Genomic DNA, 27,032 nt, shown 5'->3' with positions numbered 1-27,032 from the left:
TACTCGCATAATATGATGTTTACCTGTATTGATCCAATAAACAGCCTTCAGATTTCTACACCGAAGTGTTAAACAGCCGTGAATTTTTATCTTGTTCAAACCTTGTTTGCTCGTAACTGTTAGCTGTAATAAATTATATCCCCATTGAAATACGATACGTAATACAACAAGATTTCAATAATTATATATTTTGCTTATATAAATAACAATATTCAATAACTGTATCTAAAATGAATAAGGAACAATAAATAAATAAATACTAATACAACAGGCTGGAAAAATATACATTTATTCATTTTAATATCTATTTCGTATATGTTGGAACTTGACACTGGGCAGAGTACACAGGAAAGTGCACCGTTAGATTGGTTTCATGCTGAGGAGGTACGTGTTTTTTTTTTTTATTTTTTTTTTTTTTTATTATTATTTATTTATTTATTTTTACATAATGTTTTCTCCCGTAAATGTAAACGAGTGTAAATGCCAACATCATCATATATGTTGAAAGGACTAAAGCCTGTCAACCAAAACATGAGATCATTGATGTCTTTAAATGAGTCTTTTTTATTCCATCCGTTACTCCGTTAAATATTTAGTTTATATGTAGGGTTACATCCTACCTAAATGTAATGGTGAAATGCTCAAATATTTAGTAGTATGTAAATTGTGACTTAGTGCCCATTTACGCCACAACTAGGCTAAGTTGTAACTTGCGTATAGCTGGTGCAACCGGCCCCTGTTTAGCATGTATACGGTGCTGAAGCAGCTGGTTTGTGGAAGCAGCTTCACGCAGCCGGCCGCTTCGGGTGGGAAATTTAGATAGGAGAATATATGAGCAGTCATAGGGAGCCGTGTCACATGTATATAGAGCCAAAGCAGCCAGTTTGCGGTAGCAGCTTCACGCTGTCGGCCGTTCTAGGTGGGAAATTTAGATAAGAGAACATATGAGCAGTCGTAGAGAGCTGTTTCATATGTAGCCTACAGTGCCAAAGCAGCCGGTTTACGGAAGCAGCTTCACGCAGTCTGCCGCTCCGGGTGGAAAGTTTAGATAAGAGAACAAATAAATGATAGATAGATTGATTGATTGATAAATGTATTGATCCCACTAGGGGGAAATTCACATGTTACAGCAGCAACACAATCCATATCTTTAAAAATGTATAATTTAAAATGTATTAATTTAATAGATAAAAAACAACAAGAACAAAGCAAAACAACAGACAATAAACAATACTGCACCAACCCAAGCTCTACATCATAATAATATTACATCAGTAACAAATCAATCGTGTATAATATTGATTGTACAATCTTATGGCAGATGGCAAAAAAGACTTTCAGTAATGCTCTTTTGAGCAGCGCAGATGAATTAACCTTGCACTGAACGTGCTGCCCAGAGCCTTGTGGAGGGTATGAGAGTTATTGCCTAAAATACAAGATAGTTCTTAGTCATCCTCTCGTCTCCTAGGGAGGATCCCACAACAGAACTGGCCTTTCTAATTAACTTAAGTTTTTTTTTTTTCTCTTTCCAAGATACCTCCCCCAACATACCAGAACATACAAAATGACAGATGCTAATACAGATTCATAGAAAGTCTTTAACAGTACCTGACACACACCAAAGTATCTCGGTCATCTCAAGAGATGAATGCAACTTTGACTTTTCTTATATAAATAGTTTGTGTTATCAGACTGTAATGATGCTGGCAATGACTGGCAGATGATGAAGTGTAGAACCCAAGTGCAGTGTTTATTTAGAACAACGTGAAATCCAGAAACTGTGAACAGAAAACATAAACATGAACTAAACTAGACTTGACATGACATGACTTTACTACCAAACAACGTTACATAAACAATACCTGACAATGGACAATGACAAACATGAGGCTTAAATACATGGACAAGGGAGAAACATGACAAGATAACTAATGACAAGACATAACTGATAACAAGATAAAACAATAAACCAATAAAAACAAGACACATGAACATGGAGGGAAACATGAAATCACATCACCAAGGAAACAGGAACAAACATGGCATGGAAATAATGTGACATGAAACCACATGACCTGAACAGGAACAGGAACTAAACTTTAAAATAAAAGACATGAACACAAAACATGAACAAAAACACATCTAGATGTGACACAGACCAGTCTAACTTGTTATTTAGATAAACACCCAGGTATTTATATGATTTGACAGTCTCAATGTCCATCCCCTGGATGTTTACTGGTATTATTTGATGTGACTTCCTTTGATAATCCACTACAATTTCCTTTGTCTTACTTGTATTAAGCTGGAGGCAGTTCAGCTGGCACCAGTCTACAAAGTTCTTAATCAACTCCCTATATTCACCCTCATTATGTTCAGAAATACATCCACAAACTACGGAGTCGTCTGAAATTTTTTGAAGACGACAGCTGCCAGAGTTGTACTGAAAGTTGGATGTATAGAGGGTAAATAAGAAAGGGGCTAATACAGTTTCTTCTGGGAATCCTGTACAGCACTTAACCACTTCAGACACAGGGTCCTGCATTCTCACATACTGAGGTCTATTTGTGAGATAGTCAGTTATCCAGTTTACCAAGCTAAAATGCACTCCTGCTTTCTCCATCTTAATTCTAAGCAGTGAAGGCTGAATGGTATTGAATGCACTGGAGAAATAAAAAAAACATGATTCTCACAATGCTCCCAGCCTCCTCTAGATGGGCTAAAGATCTCTGCAGAAGGAAGATAACTGCATCCTCTACCCCAATATTTGGTTGATGAGCAAATTGCAGAAGGTCCATAGCAGAGTGCACTAGAGGTTGTAAGTGGTTAAGTACAAGTCTTTCTAGAGTCTTCATCAGGTGTGACGTCAGAGCAATTGGCCAATAATGATTGAACTCTGTAGGCTTACCAATCTTAGGTACAGGCACCACACAGGAAGTCTTCCACAATGCCGGAACTTTTTCCAGTTGTAAGCTCAAATTAAAAATTTACTGGACCACCTCACAAATCAGATCCACACAGTCCCTGAGAACTCTAGGGTCGATGCCATCAGGACCTACAGCTTTCCTTGTCTTAATCCTTTTTAACCCCCATCTCACCTGATCAGTCGATAGTGAGAGGTAAGAGTCTGGGGGTGAGATCAAGGGAGAGGGGAGGTTGGTCAAGGTATTGGATGAAGGCTTAGAAAAGGAGAGAGAACTCTCACCGTGATGAGAGTGGAGGTTGTTAGGAGAAGATCCACTATCAAATCTGTTAAAGATTCAATTCGTCTACCCACTTCTGGTCACCCAGGGCAGCCTATGAGCAGTCGTAGAGAACTGTTTCACATGTATACAGTGCCGAAGCAGCCGGTTTGCAGAAGCAGCTTCACACAGTCATCCGCTTTGGGTGTAAAGTTTAGATAAGAGAACATATGAGCAGTTGTAGAGAGCTGTTTCACATGTATACAGTGCCAAAGCAGCCGGTTTGCGATGTGATTGGTCGGATTAAATGACCTTGCTCCTCCTGAATCTTGTTTATAAAACTTTTTTATTTCTGTGTTCCCCCATTCAAGTAGATAGAAACTGCTCAGTCATGACTGGAAATAGCCTCCAAGGAGCGTTCCAAAGATGGCCGACAGTTGACTGACTTGCTAGAAAGACTTTGCTATGACTGGATTTTTTTATCAGTTCATTCTTGAATTTTCTTTCTTTAAAAATGAATAAATAGAAAAACAGTGTTAGTGCATTGTTAATATCTTGCAGTTTTATTTTTATTTATTTTTTTTGTCATATTTTCATCATCAGTATGTTTTAATTAAAAAGTTTGTTTATCGTCATGGTGCATCTTTTTCGTCCAGTCTTTGTTATCATCATTGACATAATCAAAAAACCCTACATCAACAAACATTTTCGGCAGTAATTTTGTTGACCAGATTAACACTCACCATGGATGAGATGCATAGTGTAATAAATCATTGCCCTGCCCACACTGCCAGTAGTTACACCACCAATTTGATCCCTATCCCATCTCTGCTTTTGCCTTAATATCAGGCAGGTGGCTGGATAAACTGCAACAGAAATCTTTCTAACAGAGTGTTGTTTAGGGTTCTTATGGGAGGGGATCACCCTCTCACTGAGTGTTTTAAATTTTTTTGACATATAAACCTCTCTCTAAATATCTAGACAGACGGCTGTGTTTGATCTTCTCTCTGAAGCACTATCACTCACTGGCATGATTGTGATCTCCACTCTGCTTTAGTCTTTTCATGCAGTGACCACACACATCTCTGTTTGTGAAAATTGTGAACACACACCTGCAAAGCAACAGCGCACTTACTGGTATGTTTGCTATAAAGTGCCTTGATTACTGTGGTCACATTGTTTACTGCTTATATCCTTGTCTTTGTAGTGACAAATGTGTTGTATGTTGCAGAAGCATCCATCAATACACATTTCTTTAAAAGAAATGTATTTTACAAATAACAAAAGAAACTAAAATGTGTATAAAAGGTTTAGCATTAAAATGATTTATACCACGGGTTTGCTGAATGTTTGATTCTGATTGGTTCATGGAGGTTTTAAGGTGTGCAATTATTTTTCAAGTAAATGCACGGCTATAAAGTAGTTCCGGGTCTTGATCGCATAACGGTTCCATATCACTTTGCCAAATTATTTCAGTTATTTCAAAGAGCCCTACAGGCTACCACAACTAAATAACAAATTCAAGTCATTGGTTCAAGTAAATCGGTTAAGAACTTCAAAACTATGTCTAAAATATCCTACATTTATTTCAATTTTGGTTAAAAAGAGCCCTCGCACTCCCTCGTCTCCCCCGCACTTACACACGCTCACACACACGCACGCACATGCGCACGCACATACGCATTCGTGCGTGTACACACACACATACACCCACATGCACTACCTTTTTACTCCAATGTAAAGGTAATCCCAAAAGCAAGATATCTCATTTTCTCAGTTTCACTCTTTCGATCCCTCATATACATACTCACACACTAACTCACACACACACACCCAAATGCAAACTTGTTACTCCAAACTGTAAGACCTCCAGTAAAGCAGCACAAGCCTCGCAATCCTCCGTTGCTAGTTCTGAAGTGAAGTTTTCGAACTAGCAACGAAGGCTTGAGCTGTATTAAAGCAGGACGCTGAACCTGTGGCGAAGATAAAGTGGTTCCTCTCATAAGAGCGCTTTAGGGACGAAAACCAGAAAATGTCTTGAGATAAAACCCTGAACGTTGTCTTAAGGTGTGGTAACCGTTGTATAAGCGGAATAATTGACTTTGGCCCATTAAATTGTTTAAAAATAATGCACATATTATTGCATTACTTTTAAACAATTCAACGGTCCGTCGTCAATAATTCCTTACATAGTTCACCCAAAAAAGGGATAATTCAGTCATCATTTACTCATTCACTCATGTTTTTTCAAAACAAATAACTTTTTTTTCCTTCCGTGGAACACAAAGGAGATGTTAGGCAAAATATTTTTCCATCTGAATCTTTTTCCACACAATGAAAGTAAATGGATATTCTGCCTAACATCTCCTTTTGTTTTTCTCAGAAAACAGAAAGCCATACAGGAGAGAAAATGTTATAAAAAATATTTCTCTCTTTAAATGACACTCTTGTGCAATAAAACTGTCTTTTAGATGCTTTTGTTGTTCTACAATGCCAGTGACAGAGCCATTTTATATAATAAAGAACATAATGGCCCCTTTTGGCCCTCTTTGATTTTTGAGGGTATTTGGTTTTAAAGAGTGTTTGATCAAGGTACTTGGAGATGAAATTTTATTCAAAACATTCTGATAGAAGGGTAAAGGTCTGTCCAAATGCATCTGCATATCAAATGTATGACCTTTGAGCAATTTTGTTCGCAGCGAAGAGGAAGTGAGAGATTTCTTTTTTTTATCAACAGCCTCTTTTCTTCTCTTACGGAAATGTGGAAATGTGACTTAGGAGTTTTGCAATCTAATTTTATTTGTTTTTATAGCTTATGTAAATGTATTTGTATAAATGTATTTATGTATTTTATAGCCTGTTCACACAGGATGCGTTCTTGTGTTTTGTCGCGCCACTGTTTTTTAAGTGTTGATAAGTTGCATCTCTAGTGTACTGAGTAAATACTAGTGTTGGGGTACTCGAGTTTGGACTCAGACTCGAGTCCGTGTCACAAATCCAATTTTAATAGACTTGGACTTGTCAGGGACACCGATGCATTTTTACTCTGACTTGACTCAGACTCGAGCCTTTGGGACTCAGGATTTTTTTCAGAGTCCAGCCGAGTCCATGACATTTGTGATGCAATGTAAAAAATAAATAAATAACAAAACAGAATCTAATGAACACATCTCTGTCTGCATGCAGCTCTATTAGCCACTGAAGTCGTAAACGTATTTAAGCAAATACTCACACACATTCCCACATGCACAAGCTAGCTCATCAGTCAACCAATATGCTTGAATGTTACTACAGAGACTACTGTATAACATTGACTACCGAAGTGGCTGGCACGACGAAAACTTAAAGACGGGTATGTATCCAATGTAATAGAAACTAAACAAGGCAGTTTCACATGACACGGAACCTGACAACTGGTAAAATTGCATGCAGCGTTTTTGCAACCAAGACGGTGCTCGCATTGCGGTTTCATCGTGGTTAAAAACTTAAATCAAGAACTTCATTGAGTCAAGTCACCCACGTCTCTCACAGTTTACTAAAAACAGCATATCGAAATAAAAATACATATAAACAGTATTAATATTGGATATAAGTCTTTTTAGGTGTAATGTATCTACACATGTAGGCTTCTGTAGTCTTTTGTGGTACATGCAGTGCTGTCTTGAACTGGTCCATAATAGCTTGATGAATTAACTGTGTAACTTTTTAAATAGTCAGGGGAAAAAAGTGTTATTGCTAAAGCAGACAGCAACTCTAAACAGATAAACAGCACCTATTTATTATTGATTGACTATTTTCAAAGCATTGACGAGCTGCATATTCTTTTACAGCATTTGTCCACCATTCACAACATTCAACAATGCACAATAAAATATTAGGATATTTTGGGCAGTGAAATGTTTTGTTTATAAATTAATTATAGACTATAAAATAAATGTATTATTCGATGAAAGAGTTTGTGTATGAAGCTAAACTTCATGTTACGAGATAAATTTCGTTGGTTATACCATTTTTATTTTACATTTTTATTTTATTTTATTTTAATTGTAAACCACCGGTTAACTTATGCATGTCTTTTTTTAGCCTACATCTCTGACACTTATGAACAACAATTCTGTTAAATTTATGACTCAAAATTATTATTCTCCATGTTTTTGCGGTTAAAGAAGAGCTCAATAAAATTTTCTTTGGTTGGTATTTAAAGATTTCAGACTGATTGCAGACAAACGTGGCAGCCGCTCAAGCAAATATCAATTATTATTATTATTTTTTAATCTTCTGCAGCAACTGCTGCGAGATGCACACGGACGCATCAGGTATTTAGGTACATGAGCAGCACGCAGAACTGTCCTGCATTGTGCGGTTTCAGCACGCAGAACTGCCCTGCATTGTGCGGTTTCCTGCAAATTAACTAGAAAATCATGTCCTTGACGATATCGCCATAATATTATCAGTGGGCTTTTCCAGTGTTTTAGGATGTAGCATTTGCAGTCAAATTGTGAGACGTAACTTCTCAGCGAATGCTAATTACTTCTGTGTTGACTCATTTGTATGTACTGTATTTTCCCAAATCATTCGGCAGATAGAGAAAAAAGATTCAGAAAGAAATCTCAGTATAGACTAATATTTGTGTAGATAGGGATAATTTTAAATAAAATTTAATTAAATTGACAAATTGAAAATCAAGTAGAAATAAAAACTAAATTAAAATTTGAAATAATAATAACTCTGGTTGTAATGACTAACGCAGCTTTCACTTTCTTTGGTGTATGTTTGAGTGGAGGGGGAAAAGCAACAAATTATTGAAAATGTCAACAGAACACAATAAGAATTGTGTTGAAGGACAGTTTTGTCTTCATACACCTAACACATATGCTTTCATTCTGAAACCACTTTGAAGTTTGTTCAGCAGGATACTAATCATAAAATATATTTGTGAAGGGCAACAGCGGTGTTTTTTTTTTGTTGGTTTTTTTACATTTATATTGACAAACTGTTTGTCTTAGCTGTGAAATTTAAAATATTGATGTTAAGTTTACGGTTACAATTTTAATTCAGATTCATGAACAGATTCATTTGGACTCGACTTGGACTCTGCCTGTTATGGACTCGGTCTTGAGTCCGACTTGGCCCCTCTTGGACTGAGACTTAACTCAGACTCGATTGTTTAAAGACTCGGACTTGACTCAGACTCGACTATGGTAGACTCGAACCCAACACTAGTAAATACATTAGCAATGGTGTATGGAAGATAATAAACCTATCAATGTGCCTTCTGTTGTGCTCCATCTAGCTGTTTTTTTAATGTTAGAATGGGTCCACTGTGAATGGCCCCAAAGAGTAAGAGTCCTCTAAGTCCAACATCATCATTAAACTGCTTCATACAAATTCATTTTCCCCCCTGTATAAATATAGACTGTCACTTTTTTTTTATTGCTCTTGGTACAGTAAGGTATGGTGAAATGGCTGTATGTGCCTTTGTGTTGATGTATTTCCTATTGAAACAGGACATTTAGTAAGGGCCCATCCCCCCTTTTTAAACAGCCTTTAGTTTCATCAAAGCCATGAACCATGATTTGCTATTTGCTGGTTAGATGCAGTGGGAGTCTGTAGGACTCTTGATTGGACAGAAATCTGTGTAGTGCATTATGAGTCATCAATAGTTTTGATCCATTTTCCCGGAAGAGAAACATTGTAAATTGTAATGTGTATATCTATTAAAAGGGCATTTTGTCACCTTATAGGAGTTCAATAGCATACAGATGGCCTCAAAGCAAAAAAAAAAAAAAAAAAAAAAATGCCACACAACTCTTGATTTTGATTTGATGTGGTCATCCTTAACTTTAGATACCCTTAATTAGTATTGTAACAATACCAAATTGTCAGTAGTCGGAACCGATACCATTAAAATTTCACAATTCCTGATACCAACTTTACCACAGGGAATTTTGTTTTTTTTTTGCTATTCAACACATTCCTTTTATTAAAATGTTACATTTCATTGTAATAATATATAATATAATACATTAAAACAATAGCATGTTTCCTTGAGTGTTTCTCAATTATTTAAAATTGCTTAGAAAAGTAAACAGTTTTTTTATTTTTTATTTTTATTTTTTTTAAAAGTAGGACCCTTTGCAAAAATAAAAAATAAAAAAAAAATAATAATTCCATGTTTTCCATTTTATTTTTCTGAATTCCATGTTTTAAAGTTTAATTCAACTTAATCATCTAAATTGTGTTTAATCAAACTAATCAAAATTTTAATCAATGAAAAAAGCTTTTTCAACAAAACAATTATTATTATTTTTTAAATGAAATGCTTTATTAAAGATCCTCACAACATAATCTAAAACACAAATTTGGTCTTATTTTTGTCAAATAAAATGCTGCACAACAGAGCATCACATTATAAATGAAAACACTGATGAAAACTTATGTTCAGTACATCAGCACTCTTGCTTGTGAGATATAGGTTAAATAATAATAATAATAAAATATTTTTTATTAAACACTACTAATACATTTCTGTGCAATTGCTTAAATTTCACACATCAAGCTTTTATTTTGAATCAAACTTTTATTTTGGTTAAAATTCTGGTTTATGGTTCTGTGTTTTTGATGGTAGTTTCACACTTCTGGATTAGACAGTTATTTGGCCCAGTGTGATTACTGAAGTGCAAAATGCTGCAATTATATATAAATATAATCTACAGGTGCTGCGTACGTCACAGTGAATGAGCGCTCTCTTCTTTCCCTTTCTGTCACTCACTCGACATTGTGTCGATGTAGTGACACTAGGGGTCACTGTTGGGAGCCCCAAACACTTCTGCTTTTTTTAAAAAAGGCCAATGAGAATTGGAGAGTTTAATTTGCATGCCAATGCCCCGGACCTACGGGTATAAAAGGAGCTGGTATGCAACCACTCATTCAGATTTTCTCTTCGGAGCCGAGTGCTTCTGTTCATTGAAGCTGAATTCATCTGCGAAGTTCATTCACCTCATCTGCTGGATTCTACGCAAAATTTCAGCAGCTTCTCCCCCTCTGCACCCGTGGAGCGCAGAGAACGCCCCTGGGCGCTTCGGCAGAAACAACTAAAAGAGTGTATATAAAAAAAGAATAAAAAAAAAAGAGTATATTTTCTTTCTAAAAGAGCGGCACACACAGAACGTCTTTTTAAAGATACCTTTCCGTCTGTGTGTTATTCCTGGTTGCGGTCAATATCTCTCCACTTCTGACGGCCACAATCGCTATCTTACGTGCTCGGGGCACCGCCCACAGCCACGCTCGGCCCCCATTCCTTTCTTTCCGGAAGTGCATGAGGAGCTGACAAGATCGTGGAAGGCACCTTTTACTGCCCGGTCCCGGTCTTTCAGCTCCCCCCTCTCGCTACCCTCGATGGTGGAGCGGCCAGGGGGTATTCGGTGATCCCCCAGGTGGATAAGGCGCTTGCGGTGCACTTGTGTCCGCAGAGCACCACCACCTGGCGTGGGTGCCTCTTCCTAGAGCTGGCCACCTGGCCAAACTGAGAGATCGGGGGAGAAGGGCCATAGTCAGGGAGGTGATCAAGAACCCAATGGTCACTCTGACAGAGCTCCAGCATTTCTCTGTGGAAAGAGGAGAACCTTCCAGAAGAACAACCATCTCTGCAGCACTCCACCAATCAGGCCTGTATGGTAGAGTGGCCAGACGGAAGCCACTCCTCAGTAAAAGGCACATGACAGCCACCTGGAGTTTGCCAAAAGGCACCTGAAGGACTCTCAGACCATGAGAAACAAAGATTGAACTCTTTGGCCTGAATGGCAAGCGTCATGTCTGGAGGAAACCAGGCACCGCTCATCACCTGGCCAATACCATCCCTACAGTGAAGCATGGTGGTGGCAGCATCATGCTGTGGGGATGTTTTTCAGTGGCAGGAACTGGGAGACTAGTCAGGATCGAGGGGAAGATGAATGCAGCAATGTACAGAGACATCCTTGATGAAAACCTGCTCCAGAGCGCTCTGGACCTCAGACTGGGGTGAAGGTTCATCTTAAAACAGGACAACGACCCTAAGCACACAGCCAAGATAACAAAGGAGTGGCTCCGGGACAACTCTGTGAATGTCCTTGAGTGGCCCAGCCAGAGCCCAGACTTGAACCCGATTGAACATCTCTGGAGATTTCTGAAAATGGCTGTGCACCGACGCTCCCCATCCAACCTGATGGAGCTTGAGAGGTCCTGCAAAGAAGAATGGGAGAAACTGCCCAAAAATAGGTGTGCCAAGCTTGTAGCATCATACTCAAAAAGACTTGAGGCTGTAATTCGTGCCAAAGGTGCTTCAACAAAGTATTGAGCAAAGGCTGTGAATACTTATGTACATATTAATAAATATATATATATATATATATATATATATATATATATATATATATATATATATATAAATATATTAATAAATTTGCAAAGATTTCAAACAAACTTCTTTCACGTTGTCATTATGAGGTATTGTTTGTAGAATTTTGAGGAAAATAATGAATTTAATCAATTTTGGAATAAGGCTGTAACATAACAAAATGTGGAAAAAGTGAAGCGCTGTGAATACTTTCCGGATGCACTGTATATATACTGGCGGCCAAAAGTTTGGAATATTGTACAGATTTAGCTGTTTCTGAAGGAAATTGTTACTTTAATTCACCAAAATGGCATTCAACTGATCACAAAGTATAGTCAGGACATTACTGATGTAAAAAACAGCACCATCACTATTTGAAAAAAGTAATTTTTGATGAAATCTAGACAGGCCCCATTTCCAACAGCCATCACTCCAACACCTTATCCTTTAGTAATCGTGCTAAATTGCTAATTTGGTACTAGAAAATCACTTGTCATTATATCAAACACAGTTGAAACTATTTGGTTCGTTAAATGAAGCTTAACATTGTCTTTGTGTTTGTTTTTGAGTTGCCACAGTATGCAATAGACTGGCATGTCTTAAGGTCAATATTAGGTCAAAAAAAAAAAAAAAACATTTTTCTCTAGAAACTCGTCAGTCAATCATTTTTGGAGGAATGAAGGCTATACGATGCTTGAAAAGTCTTCAAAGACAAAGGACAACTGGCTCTAACAAGGACAGAAAGAGACGTGGAAGGCCAGATGTACAACTAAACAAGAGGATAAGTACATCAGAGTCTCTAGTTTGAGAAATAGATGCCTCACATGTCCTTATCTGACAGCTTCATTGAATTCTACCAGCTCAACACCAGCTTCATGTACGACAGTAAAGAGAAGACTCAGGGGTGCAGGCCTTATGGGAAGAATTGCACAGAAAAAGCCATTTTTGAAATAGAAAAACAAAAAGAAATGGTTAGAGTGGGCAAAAAAAAATAAAAGAATAAAAGACATTGGACAGCAGATAATTGGAAAAGAGTGTTATGGATCTTAACCCCATTGAACATTTGTGGGATCAGCTAGACTGTAAGATGCGTGAGAAGTGCCCGAAAAGACAGCCACATCTATGGCAAGTGCTACTGGAAGCGTGGGGTGAAATGTCACCTGAGTATCTGGACAAACTGACAGCTAGAATGCCAAGGATCTGCAAAGCTGTTATTGCTGCACGTGGAGAATTTTTAGATGAGAACTCTTTGAAGTAGTTTAAGAAGTTCTGAACATTTTTTTGAAAGTAAAAAAGTAATTTTTCACATTATTAATGTCCTGACATTGTGATCAGTTGAATGCCACTTTGGTGAATAAAAGTACCAATTTCTTTCCATAAGAGCAAAATCTGTACATTATTCCAAACTTTTGGCCACCAGTGTATATACCTGATAAAAAGCCCAAATTTGTATCAGTATGTGCGTTCACTGGGGATCGAACTCATGACATTGGTGATGCTAACGCTATGATCCACCAGGTGAGCTAGAAGAAAAATGCATTTAACCCCAACAAGTGTGTTGCTAACTGTTGAAAATGGTGAGGGATCTTTAATTGTAAGAGCTGCAATCACATGGGTGCTATTAATTCAGATTATTGCTTTGCACGGTTGTATAACTACCAAAGAATATGAGCCCATTTTACAGGCCAGATGCACCCAGTTGTGCAAATATTCTATCTCTACTTTCATTTCAACAGCATTAAGTTAAAGAGGATTAACTTTATAATTCAACTGAACTGTGGAAGGAACTCAAGATGGCACCGAGTATGGCAGCTGCATTGCGAGCTCTGACCCAACATTGCAGTTTTTTGTTTGTTTTGTCTATGATTCTTATGTTGTCTGCCTTATCGTCTACAATAGACAAACACGTTTGGTCATTGGTTCTGCAATAGCACACCGAAAACCGGACTTTAAATTCCTCAATGCCGACCTGCTGTTTACAAACATGACAGCTGAGCCCTTTGTCTGGGCTGCCTGGCCGCAGAAATGTAACCAGAAAAGGGGAAGGATAGCCGGCGTTCTCATCAGACTAAGACGTTGCGCAAATTGACCCCTGCTACCCAGTATTTTACTGGGAAATATTCAGTCTCTGGACAACAATCTTTGCGAGCTGAGAGCGCGGATCTCTTTCCAGTGAAACATGAGGGACTGCTGCATTATCTGCCTTACAGAAACTTGGATGTCTGCGGAGATTCCAGACTCAGCCATCAAACCTGTGGGGTTCTCCGTGCACTGAGCAGATAGAGCGAAAGACATCTCAGGTAAAAGCAGTGGTGGTGTACGTTTTATGATCAACAAATCCTGGCATGATCAGAGGAACGTACATTCTATCAAGTCTCTCTGCTCTCCTGATCTGGAATTTCTCATGCTTGTGTGTCGGCCATTCTGGCTACCGAGGGAATTCACAGCGGTCATTATCACAGCTGTGTACATCCCGCCACAAGCTGACACAGACCGGGCACTCAAGGAACAGTATGGGAGTATAAGTGAGCAGGAAACCACACACCCTGAGGCTGCATTCATTGTGACCAGGGACTTTAACAAAGCCAATTTCAAATCAATTGCACCGAAATACTACCAACACATCAGTTTCAACACACGAGGGGACCAGGTTTTGGACCATTGCTACTCTCCCTTCCGGGATGGCTACAAATCCCTCCCCGCCCACCATTTGGCAAATCAGACCACTCTTCTGTTCTGCTCCTGCCCACTTACAGGCAGAAACTGAAACAGGAAGCACCCGCCCTCAGAACGATCCAGTGCTGGTCGGACCAATCAGATTCTGTGCTACAAATCTGTTGTGATCATGCGGACTGGGAGATGTTCCAGTCCGCCTCTGATGACGACATCGAGGTATACGCTGATAGCGTAACGTGTTTCATCAGTAAGTGCATAGAAGACGTTGTACTGACCAAAACTATATGGATCTACCCGAACCAGAAACCATGGATTAATAGCAATGTTCGTGCGGCACTTAATGCGCGGACCTCTGTTTTTAATTCCGGGAACGTGGAGGAGCATAAAAAAACCAGTTATGCCCTCCACAAAACTATCAGAGCAGCCAAACGGCAGTACAGGCACAAGATTGAAGGACAGTTCAACACCACCGACTCTAGAAGCAGGGAATTAATATCATCACGGACTTCAAAGCAAATAAAAACTCTGCTGCCTCTCTCCCGGATGAGCGAAATATTTTTATGCTCATTTCGAGGGAAATAACATCTCCCTCGCGGAGAGAGCTCTCGCGGCCGAAGCTACAGCGGCACCATAAGATAAGACGTGGCTCTCCGTCTCTGTAGCGGATGTAACCTGATCCTTCCGACGGGTGAATACCCATAAAGCTGCAGGTCCAGACGGCATTCCGGGATGCGTCACCATAGCATGCACAAACCAACTGGCTGGTGTTTTTACAGACATTTTCAACCTTTCCCTCTCCTTGTCTGTGGTGCCCACATGCTTTAAAATGTCCACCATTGTGCCTGTACCAAAGCAATCCAAAATCACTTGCTTAAATGACTGGCGTCCTGTTGCTCTGACCCCCATCATCAGCAAATGCTTTGAGAGGCTAATCAGAGAGTACATCTGCTATGTGCTGCCTGCCTCACTGGACCCACTGCAGTTTGCATACTGTAACAACTGCTCCACTGATGATGCCATTGCATCTACACTACACACTGCTCTTTCCCACCTGGAAAAAAGGAACACATATGTGAGAATGCTGTTTGTAGAATACAGCTCATCATTCAACATTATAGTGCCCTCCAAGCTTGATGAGAAACTCTGGGCTCTGGGCTGAAACAGCTCACTGTGCAGCTGGATCCTGGACTTCCTGTCAAGCAGATGCCAGGTGGTTAGAATGGGCAGCAACATCTCCTCATCACTGACCCTCAACACTGGAGCCCCGCAGGGCTGTGTGCTCAGCCCACTTCTGTATTCCCTGTACACACATGACTGTGTGGCATAACACAGCTCCAATGCCATCATTAAGTTTGCTGATGATACAACGGTAGTAGGTCTGATCACTGACAATGATGAAACAGCCTACAGAGAGGCGGTGCACACTCTGACACGTTGGTGTCAGGAGCACAACCTCTTCCTCAACATCAGTAAGACCAAGGAGCTTGTGGTGGACTTCAGGAGAAAAGACAGAGAATCTCCACCATCAATGGAGCACCGGTGGAGAGAGTCAGCAGCTTCAAGTTCCTCAGTGTCCACATCACAGAGGAACTCACATGGTCCGTCCACACTGAGGACGTTGTGAAGGAGGCTCACCAGTGCCTCTTCTTCCTGAGACGGCTGAGAAAGCTTGGAATGAACCACCACATACTCACACGGTTCTACACCAGCACTGTAGAAAGCATCCTGACTGGCTGCATCACTGCCTGGTATGGCAACAGCACCGCCCTCAACCACAAAGCCCAGCAAAGGGTGGAGCAAACTGCCAGACACATCATCGGAAGTGAGCTTCCCCACCCCCCCAGAACATTTATACTAGGCGGTGTGTGAAAAAAGCTTGGAGGATCATCAGAGACTCCAGCCACCCGAGCCATGGGCTGCTCTCACTGCTATCATCAGGTAGGCGGTATCGCAGCATCAGGACCCGCACCAGCTGACTACATGACAGCTTCTTCCCCCAAGCAATCAGAATTTTGAACTCTTGATCTCCCACGATCAATATACATCAGCACTGCACTATATTAATCTTATTATTTTACACTGGTCTGTCATACATTATATTCTCTCTTAACAATACTGGCAACTGACTATCAACCGACAGCCTGAATGTCAATACAGCACAATACAACATACTGTATATTTTATATATACTATTTTTATTGTATACTGTGTATTCTATATATTGTGTGTATATTCTCTATCGTGTGTATTGTATACTGTAAATTGTATATTATTATTTGTATATTGTGTTGTGTGTAATTATGTGTATATTAGATATGTAAATTGTGTTGTGTAAAACTGATGTTTATTGTAAATTGGTAAAATGTCTTATCACTGTCATGACTGCTATGTTGCTCGGAACTGCACCCAAGACTTTCACCCACTGTTGCACTTGTGTATATGGTTGTGTGACAAAGTGATTTGATTTGATCTGAACTGTGCAAATGCATTTTAGAAAATTACGTTATGTTCTGAGTTCTGTTCATTCGCAATGAATGCACATCCTTGAATGAACTTTCTTTTTCTTTTTTGCACATTTATTTGAACCGCACACACCAAGTGAGTGGTATGACCAGTTTTAAGGGTGGCTGAAACCCCAACATAAAATCAAGCAGAGCTGCATAGAAAAGTATATTCATATTTATATTTTAAAGCTTAATATTCAAAGTCAATTCATAGTCAATTCGCTGTTACCTGATTTGCTTCATTTCATTAGTGAATCTGGTGCTAAAACATCACAGACAGAATGTGCAAATAAAGCATGCTCATCAGTGGGCAAAATTAATTCTTAGTCAATAATCCCTGTTACTTGTTCTACCTCCAGATATTTTTTAAATTTTTTAAATTTTTAATAAAGATTTTAGTGCAACATCTCTATTCTTACTGACCTTAAGACATTAGTTTTATACACCTCCAGGGGTGTTTCCCAAAGCACCGTTAGCCAACTATGCAAGTTCCATCATTACCAACATAATTTAACGATTTGTTGCTTCATGAAACCATAGTTCCAACAAACATTCGGAAACACCATCGGAAAGTTGTGTGGTGAACTAAAGCTCTTTACCTGTGGTTAGAAGCATAGTTTCTCATCTTTTTGCTGTTTGGACATCATTTAACTTCGCTGAAGCTTGTATATCTTTAATTCTGTCAACACTGACCACGTTTACATGCATTTAAGAAAACGTCCTGATTACTTGCATATCCTCCGTTCCCTGATGGAGGGAACGAGACGTTGTGTCGATGTAGTGACATTAGGGGTCACTATTGGGAGCCCGAGACACCTCTGGTCTTTGAAAAAAGGCCAATGTGAATTGGCGAGTGGAATTTGCATACCACTCCCCCGGACATACGGGTATAAAAGAGCTGGTATGCAACCACTCATTCAGGTTTTATGCTGAGGAGCCGAAACAAGGTCCCGGCCATTTCAGCGGGTAGTTCAGCATTATGGCAGGAGGGACACAACGTCTCATTCCCTCCATCAGGGAACGGAGGTTACGCAAGTAACCAGGACATTCCGCAAGTAACCAGGATGTTCCCTATCTGTCACTCGCTCAATGTTGTGTCGATGTTGTGACACTAGGGGTCCCTATACAAAATGCCACAACTGGCTGAACTGTGTTACGTGAACTGGCGGTGTGTGACGGGCAGACAACCGTGTGCCTCGTAGCCAGCGCACCAGGCCGACACGTAACCTCCCCCAACACTGTTATGAGCGTCGAATAGCCCTTTGGGACAAGTCGACTACCCAAAAGATAGAGACATGCTAGCCCAGTCGTGGCCCCTTTTCCCCTTCTTTTTTTCCACTCCCTAAAAAAAAGGGGATTATCCGACTGGGCCGACCAGGTCTAGTCAGGGGGTGTCCCTCCCAAGGGGAGGACACTGCGGAGACCACACCTTGCCCACAGAGAGAGGGGGGGTATTTAAGAGGAAACACATCACATGGTCTTGCCGAACTATGTCGGAAGTATGTCATGTGGAGAAGTCTCATGGTAGGTCCTGCCCAATGGGGGAGGAGTTACTACAAGCATGGAGACTGGGGCAGAGGGGCCTCTGCCCAAGGAAGATGCAGTTTGCCAACAGGGAAACGAATTAGCGGAAGATATACATCGAATGGGGTTACCTACGGGGAACCGCCACATGCAGAGCACCTACCCCAGTACAGGGCTTTAGTTAGCACGTGTACTGGGCCGGCAGCGAGTTTCTCTGAAAACTCGACTGCCACAGAGCTCGGAGGAAGTCAACCAGGGAACACAGTTTGTGAACACTACTGGAAGTTAACGGCGCATGTCTTCAGCTCAGGGGAGGTGAAAGGCGCTATGTGCAAGCGATACACCCAGCCGGCTGTTCTGGACTTACCTGCTTGTGCTTGCCACTACACGTGACGACACCGGTTCCACCCGGAGGTTGTAGAACCTCTAAAAGGTGTTGGGTGTTGCCCAGCCCGCTGCTCTGCAAATGTCTGTTAGAGAGGCGCCCCTGGCCAAGGCCCAGGAGGCCGCTACACCTCTGGTAGAATGGGCTCGGGGGCGGCACGTCCTAGGCGTGATATGCCATAACTATGGTGTCAATGAGCCAGTGGGCAATCCTCTGCTTGGAGACAGTGCTTCCTTTCCGCTGTGCATCAAAGCAGACAAAGAGCTGCTCAGAGACTCTAAAGCTCTGCGTGCGATCCAAATAAATACGTAAAGCGCACACCGGACACAGCAACGTCAGGGCTGGGTCTGCCTCCTCCTGGGGCAGCGCTTGCAGGTTCACCACCTGGTCCCTAAAAGGGGTCGTGGGAACCTTGGGCACATATCCCGGTCGGGGTCTCAGGATCATGTGAGAGTAGCCCGGACCGAACTCCAGGCACATTCACTGACAGAGGATGCTTGCAGGTCTCCTACCCTCTTGATGGAAGTGAGCGCAGTCAGGGGGGCAGTCTTCAAGGAGAGTGCCTTAAGCTCGGCTGACTGCAAAGGCTCAAAGGGGGCTCTCTGTATACCCTGAATAACTACAGAGAGGTCACATGAGGAAACGAGGTGTGGTCTGGAGGGATTCAGCCTCCTGGCACCTCTCAGGAACCTGATGGTCATGCTTCCCTAAGGACTTACCGTCCACTGTGTCGTGGTGTGCCGCTATAGCTGTTACATACACCTTCAAGGTGGAAGGGGACAGCTGCCCTTCCCACCTCTCCTGCAGGAAGGAAAGCATCAATCCGACTGCGCATCTCTGGGGGTCTTCCCGTCGGGAAGAACAACACTTCAAATCAAATCAAATCAAATCACTTTTATTGTCACACAGCCATATACACAAGTGCAGTGGTGTGTGAAATTCTTGGGTGCAGTTCCGATCAACATAGCAGTCGTGACAGTGATGAGACATATACCAATTTACAATAACATCAAATTAACACAACACAATTTAAAGTCTAATATACACATAATTACACACAACACAATATACAAATAATAAAATACACTGTACAGTATACAATACACACAATATAGATACACATTATTCAATAAAAAAAAGTATATATAGTATATATAGAATGTACAGTAGGTTGTATTGTACTGTATTGACATTCAGGCTGTCGGCTGATAGTCAGTTGTTAAGAGAGAATATAATATAATAATATAATTTATGACAGTCCGGTGTGAGATATAAGAGTAAGAGTAATAAAGTGCAGTGCCGATGTATTCTGATCGTGGGAGATCAAGAGTTCAAAAGTCTGATTGCTTGGGGGAAGAAGCTGTCATGGAGTCGGCTGGGGGGGCTGTCAGAAGGAGCGTGAGATCTGAGAACCATGTCTGGGTGGGCCAGTAGGGTGCTACCAGGACGACCTGCTCCTCGTCCTCCCTGACTTTGCACAGGGTCTGTGCAAGTAGGCTCACTGGGGGAAACACATATTTGCGCAGTCCAGGGGGCCAGCTGTGTGCCAGCGCATCTATACCGAGAGGTGCCTCGGTCAGGGCGTACCAGAGCGGGCAGTGGGAGGATTCCTGGGAGGCGAACAGGTCTACCTGTGCCTGTCCGAATCGACTCCAGATCAGCTGGACCACCTGAGGGTGGAGTCTCCACTCTCCCCTGAGGGTAACCTGCCGTGACAGCATGTCCACTGCAGTGTTGAGGTCACCCGGGATTTGAGTGGTTCACAGCATCTTGAGGTGCTGCTGACTCCAGAGGAGGAGACGGCGGGCGAGTCGTGACATACAGCGGGAGCGCAGACCACCTTGATGGTTAACATATGCTACCATTGCCGTGTTGTCTGTCCAAACTTACACGCGCTTGCCCTGGATCAATGGCCGGAACCTCCGCAGGGCGAGCAGAATTGCCAGCAACTCGAGGCAGTTGATGTGCTAACACAGCCACGGGCCCGTCCATAAGCCGGTGGCTGCATGCCCATTGTAAACAGTGCCGCAGCCCATTTTGGAGGTGTCTGTCGTGACCACGACGCACCTGGAGACCTGCTCTAGGGGAATGTCTGCCTGTAGAAACGTGAGTGCACCGCAAACGCCTTTATCCACCGGGGGGATTGCCGAATAGCCCTTGACCGCCCCACCATCGAGGGTAGTGAGGGCAGGGAAGCCGAAAGATCAGGACCAGGCAGTAAAAAGTGCCTCCCACAACCTTGTCAGCTCTTCATGCACTTCCGGGAAGAAAGGGACGGGGGCGTTGCATGGCTCTGAGCGGTGCCGCGAGCCCAGGAAACAATCATCGAGCCGCAAGGGTTCAGGGGAGAGCTGAGGGTTCCACTCTAGCCCGATGCTCGTGGCTGCCCGGGAAAGCATGTCATCATCTCCGCGTCAGCCTGTGACTGGTCAACCGCACCCGAAGGGAGGAGCCCAGCTGAGGCTTCCGCGTCCGACTGGACAAACCTGCTCTCCAATGCTGCGCTCGAGAGCTCATCACCTTCGCGGGCTCCTAATAAGAGGTCGAACTTGCCATGAGACGAGCCGGTGGACTCATCCGGAAGCCCGATCGGGGCAGATGAGTGTGCTGGGGAATGGGAGGTCTGTGGGGGTATACCCGGTGGAGGTGGTCCCATTGGGGTCCCCAAATCGCCCCCAGTGCTAGCCGCGCTGGCCTCATACCCGTGGGTAGAAGGACCGAGGTGGGGAGCCTCTGGGGTGGCTTACTTTCTTACGAAGGTAAGCCGCGACCGCATCGTTGCCATGGACATGTTCTCGCAATGAGTACATGACCATCCATGAACGCTGTCTCCGCGTGAGCAGTGCCCAGACACAAAAGACAGTGATCATGACTGTCAGAAGGCAAGAGATAACGAGCACAAAAAAAAGACGTTCCGTGTGTGCTGCTCTTTTAGAGATATATACTCTTTTAGAGAAATATACTCTTTTATTTCTGCCAAAGTGCCCAGGGGCATTCTCTGCAGTGCACCAGTGCAGAGGGGGGAGAAGCCACTGAAATGCGCCGTCAGATCCAGGTCGTGGGAATTCAGCTCAGTGAGCATGACCGTTCGGCTCCGAAGAGAAAATCTGAATGAGTGGTTGCATACCAGCTCCTTTTATACACTTATATGCGGGGGAGTGGTATGCAAATTTTCATTGGCCTTTTTATCAAAGACCAGAGGTGTCTCGGGCTCACAAGAGTGACCCCTAGTGTCACTATATCGACACAACGTCGAGTGAGTGACAGATAGGGAACATCTTACTCCGGTTTTTTGCATTAAAGGCTGTTAAGAGAAAGTGCTATATCACACATTGTTTCTGTCAGAGAACATGGCTTTTGTGTTTGTTAACGCATGAGTGCCATTTATATGTTTTTGAAGAGTGCAAATGTGCCTATATGCTCAAGTGTGTCGGAGGAACACTGTATGTATCTGTCGCATTACACAGTTCATGCCACTTTTGTGTCTTCAGCAGCTTTTGTGCATTAAACAGCTTTCTGGTGTGTGTAAATGAGCTATTATAATTAAATTTTCATGGAAGTTATTACTCCACCTCCTGTAACTTCGTTAATGAAAGCTCTATATTGTTGAACCAGTGTGGTTCAAACGATGTATGTGCGACAGTTACTGCGATTTCAGGAGACAGCCATGACAAGCTAGATCATTTCTCCAACGATGCATCGTACTATGGTGGTTAAGCAATGAGTTACTTCATTGTATGGAAAACGCACCCATGAACAGTTCAGGAAACCCTTTCTTGTAGCTTTTCATCTCCCTTTTATTAGGAATCTCTAAAAATGAAGTTTTATATACTTGAACCAGTGATATCACAGAGAACATGATGTTGTTGAGAAGTGGTATTGTATTCTTAAAAGTAAATTTCCCCCTCAAACTGAAGCCCATCGATGTGTTTCCAATAAATCAGATCTCTTCACAAGGTGATCGAGACTCCTCGTTAGACAGTTGACAACATCTATGACCAATGGTACAAGGGACTCTAGCCTTCCTATGGCTGTCCATGCTGCGCTGGTGATTTTTTTTTTTTTCTATGAGTCATTAAACCCCTACCAGTAAAGTCCATGCCCTGATGGAACCAATGTGTCTTGATACATTTGCCCTATTATGCTGATAATTCTCTGCTGCCGGTGAATTGGGGCTATGCTCCTGTCATTATACACCTTTAAATGTCATCGCGTTATCTTCTCAGGGCACGGATAAATGCAAGACAAGAGGCTAAGAAACTTGACCCTGTGGCTCAGATCAAATTAGGATAAGAGTATGAAAGTGTTTACACTCTTAATTGTGCTGCATTCACATTAAGTTTAAATAGAGTTTTCTAGAGTTTCTCTGACTTTGGCTAAAGATGTTTAAAAGTTTCATGAGGGAAACATGACTTACTGTTTCTTCTCATTTCAGTTCATCCGATTCTATCACAGATGCAGCAATCTTCAATATCTTGTGTTTAACCACAGTTTATTAATACACACACACACACACACACACACACACACACACACACACACACACACACACAACAAAGGCAAATCAAGTTATAGCACAAATAAAAGTATTCCATACAATTCTGAATTTCATGCCTTCTACGTTAAATTTTGGAATAAATTCATAAAAGGACAATTTATCATTTTGCGTCAAACCTATGCGATTACACAGCAGAAATGCTGTTGTATGGAGACAAAATGCCTTAATTTCTGAAATAACTGTACATTTCATAAATAAACAAAGGCAATGAAATTCATGGATTCAAAAGTATTGGTAACACTTTACAATAAGGTTCCATTCGTTAACATTAGTAAATGCATTAGGTATCATGAACTAACAATTAACAATATGTTACAATTTTTTAATCTTTGTTAATGTTAGTTAATAAAAATACAGTTGTTAGTTGTGGTTGTGAGCACTGGCAGTGTCTGGGAGTAGGAGCCCTTCTTCTCCTCTTCTGCATCCAGACAGCCGTGAGCACAGCTGTGGGAGACTCGGAAGGCAGAGCCGTGGGAGGCTCAATGAAGGAAGGCTCCAGGGAAAGTGGTCTCTGTTGACGGGAGCTCAGAGACCACTGGAACCATAGTGGCCCACCCCGAAAATTCCTTAAGGGCTGGAGCTGGGATGGACGAGGCTTGCAACGCTGGTCCTGGGACGGATGAGGCGTGGGTGTTGGCCGTGGCAGGTGTGGAGCAGGAGCCGTGGAAGTGACGGCCACCCAGGGGCCATTCCCTGTAGGGGGAGAATTAATGTCCTCTTCCTCTTGCCCTACAGTGAGAAGTGAGCCACATAGTTTGATAGCCAAATCCACATACTCACATAAAGTCCAGTGAGGATCAGCCTGGGGCATCTGTGCCCTTAATGCTTCAATTAGACCGGCTCTGAAAAATGACATCAGAGCGGAGTCATCATAGTGCACCACATTTGCAAGTTCATGGAACTTACGGACATGATCCTCTAATGGATGGTCCGCTTGAGTGAGGAGGAGTATCTGGACAGCTGCTGTTACGTGGTGTTGGTGATCTTGTAAAAAAAGAGGCTTAGTATCTAATCGCAGGCTTTGTTTAATGAAGACAAGGAAGAAGGTAATACAATAAACATGGATGAATACTAACAAGCAAAATATATAAATAAACGCTACAGCTTTAGCTGAACATAAGAACAAGAACTGACAATGAGTGAATGAAACTAGAGGGTATATATATACACACACAGATGAATGAGGGAACAGGGAACAGCTGAGGAAGATGGAGGGCAGGTGATTGTGATCAACAGGTGCATGCTGGGAAGTGAGTCCGTGAACAAAAGGGAAAAACTAAACAAGTCACTGAACTGAACAGAAGGTGAGGGAAAAAAACAAGGCAGTTCATAACACACATAAAGCCACTAAAACTATATATATTTATATATATTTCCATCCCAGGACCAGCGTTGCAAGCCTTGTCCATCCCAGCTCCAGCCCTTAAGGAATTTTCGGGGTGGGCCACTATGGCTCCCGTCAACAGAGACCACTTTCCCTGGAGCCTTCCTTAATTGAGCCTCCCACGGCTCCACCTTCTGAGTCTCCCACAGCTGTGCTCACGGCTGTCTGGATGCGGAAGAGGAGAAGAAGGGCTCCTACTCCCAGTCACTGCCAGTGCTCACGACCACAACTAACAATTGTATTTTTATTAACAATTGTATTTTTATTTTTTTTACTTTTGTACAATAAGCAATTTTTTACTATGTTGGGTCCCCTCTTGATGTCTAATGTAAAATGTGCTTTCGACAAAACAGGTGTTGCAGCACGGTTTTACGCATAATTTTTGTCAAATGCAGCTAGTTTAGATGGAATTTAGTGGAGTGATGGTCTGCTTTTCCAGCTGGAAAAAAATGCAATTTAGTGATATTCAGATGTCTTGTTTTGTGTACATCTGAAGGAGGAAGGGCTTTACCTGTGTTGTTATTGCATCTGCTAGAAATCATAATCCATTATGTAGAATGTTAAGAGCTCATCCTGGTAAGAATAAAGAAATCCTAAATTATTTAACACAACAAATTCTCCAGGGATACTATGAAAAGTCTGTTTACTTTGGGTAAACAATATTATGCATTGAAAAGAGAGAAAAAGAGAAGAAAATAACCCCTAACAACAGCTAAAAAACTTTTCTGGAATGTTTTCATGCGTAATCTTACCTAATCTGTTGTTAAATTTCATGAAAAGGTCATGTTGGCTCACAACACCTACTTCTGTTAGTTCTCCGAGCTGTTAAATGAAGCAACAATTACCAAATTTAACAACCTTGTACATTTCGGACAGAACATCTGTATCGGGGCATCAGAAAATGTTTTGCCTCCGTATTCCTCCTTGACAGTGTCTTGTTTTTTTGCGGTCATTTGCTATCAGATGGCCTCTGTTACACAAACCTTTAAAATAACCTGCCAACTATGCAGCTTTAAAGGGCACCAGAGAAAACACACACAGAATAATTATGAAGCTGCTGACCTCTTACTCACACGGCCTACGTCACCAGGCAGCATCTGTAGCAGAGAACATGGAAGAGTGAGTTTGGCATTACTGCAGTGTTTCAGATACTGTATAGGATCTTACTGCTTTACTTAACATTGACCTGTTTGCAGGGCATATCCATTTATTGATACCCCTGAAAAGATTTGACTGTCATTAAAATGCAAGATTTTAAGGCCCCGGTTTCCCTCTTAAAAATGCAAATGGAAAGGTCTGAATGCTAAAAAATACAAAAAACTATGCCCACATGAAAGGTTAAAGATACATTTTACATGTAACAAATGCTGTTGAAAGAACGCGGTGATTTAAAAAAATTCTGTCATGATTTACTTACCCTCATGCCATCCCAGATGTGTATGACTTTCTTTCTTCTTCAGAACACAAAGATTTTAAGAAGAATATTTCAGCTCTGTAGGTCCATACACTGCAAGTGAATGGTGATCAGACCTTTGTAGCTCCAAAAATCACATAAAGGAAACATAAAAGTAATCCATAAGACTCCAGTGGTTAAATCCATATCTTGAGAAGTGATATAATTGGTGTGGGTGAGAAACAGATAAAAATGTAAGTCCTTTTTTCTCTCTCTAAATCTACACTTTCACGTTTACTTTTAAATCTGAAAGTCACATGTGGTGCCTGTTTAGTTTCACTTTCACATCTGAAATTGAAAGTTAAAGTGGAGATTTAGAGTAAAAAAAGGATTAAATATCGTTCTGTTCTCACCCACACCTATTATATTGCTTCTCAAGATATGGATTTAACGTCATGGTTACTTTCGTAACCTCCGTTCCCTGATAGAGGGAACGAGACATTGTGTCGATGTAGTGACAATAGGGGTCACTCTTCGGAGCCCGAAACACCTCTGATCTTTTGAAAAAAGGCCAATGTGAATTGGAGAGTGGAATTTGCATGACACTCTCCTGGACATATGGGTATAAAAGGAGCTGGTATGCAACCACTCATTCAGGTTTTGTGCTGAGGAGCCGACACAAGGTTCCAGCCATTTCAGCGGGTAGTTCAGCGTTGTGGCAAGAGGGACACAACATCTCATTCCCTCCATCAGGGAACAGAGGTTACGCAAGTAACCATGACATTCCCTATCTGTCACTCACTTGACGTTGTGTCAATGTAGTGACACTAGGGGTCCCTATACAAAATGCCACAACTAGCTGAACTGTGTTACGTGGACTAGCTGTGCAAGACGGGCAGACCTTTGTGTGCCTCGTAGCCAGCGCATCAGGCTGTCACGTAACCTCCCCCAATGCTGCTATGAGCGTCGAACGGTCCGTCAGGAACAAGTCGACTGCCCAACAAATAAGGACAGGCTAGCCCAGCCGAGACCTCTTTTCCCTCTTTTTTCTC

At 41.8% G+C, this 27,032-nt stretch overlaps 2 long non-coding RNA genes across 2 annotated transcripts; both read right to left on the bottom strand.

Moving 5' to 3' along the window:
• Positions 1-391: 391 nt before the first annotated feature.
• LOC127432803 (uncharacterized) lies at positions 392-23,115 on the bottom strand. The gene is made up of 2 exons (XR_007895797.1): positions 23,063-23,115; positions 392-3,688 (listed from the first exon to the last, which is right to left on the bottom strand). It is a non-coding gene; the product is annotated as an uncharacterized LOC127432803 (long non-coding RNA).
• Positions 23,116-25,120: 2,005 nt separating this feature from the next.
• Positions 25,121-25,685, bottom strand: LOC127432802 (uncharacterized). The gene is made up of 3 exons (XR_007895796.1): positions 25,650-25,685; positions 25,340-25,409; positions 25,121-25,160 (listed from the first exon to the last, which is right to left on the bottom strand). It is a non-coding gene; the product is annotated as an uncharacterized LOC127432802 (long non-coding RNA).
• Between the last annotated feature and the right edge of the window lie 1,347 nt (positions 25,686-27,032).

Source organism: Myxocyprinus asiaticus, chromosome 42 (assembly GCF_019703515.2).
Source record: "Myxocyprinus asiaticus isolate MX2 ecotype Aquarium Trade chromosome 42, UBuf_Myxa_2, whole genome shotgun sequence".
NCBI classification, from domain to species: domain Eukaryota; kingdom Metazoa; phylum Chordata; class Actinopteri; order Cypriniformes; family Catostomidae; genus Myxocyprinus; species Myxocyprinus asiaticus.
The sequence above is the reverse complement of the archived record's forward strand: the minus strand, read 5'-3'. Positions and strand labels throughout refer to the sequence as shown.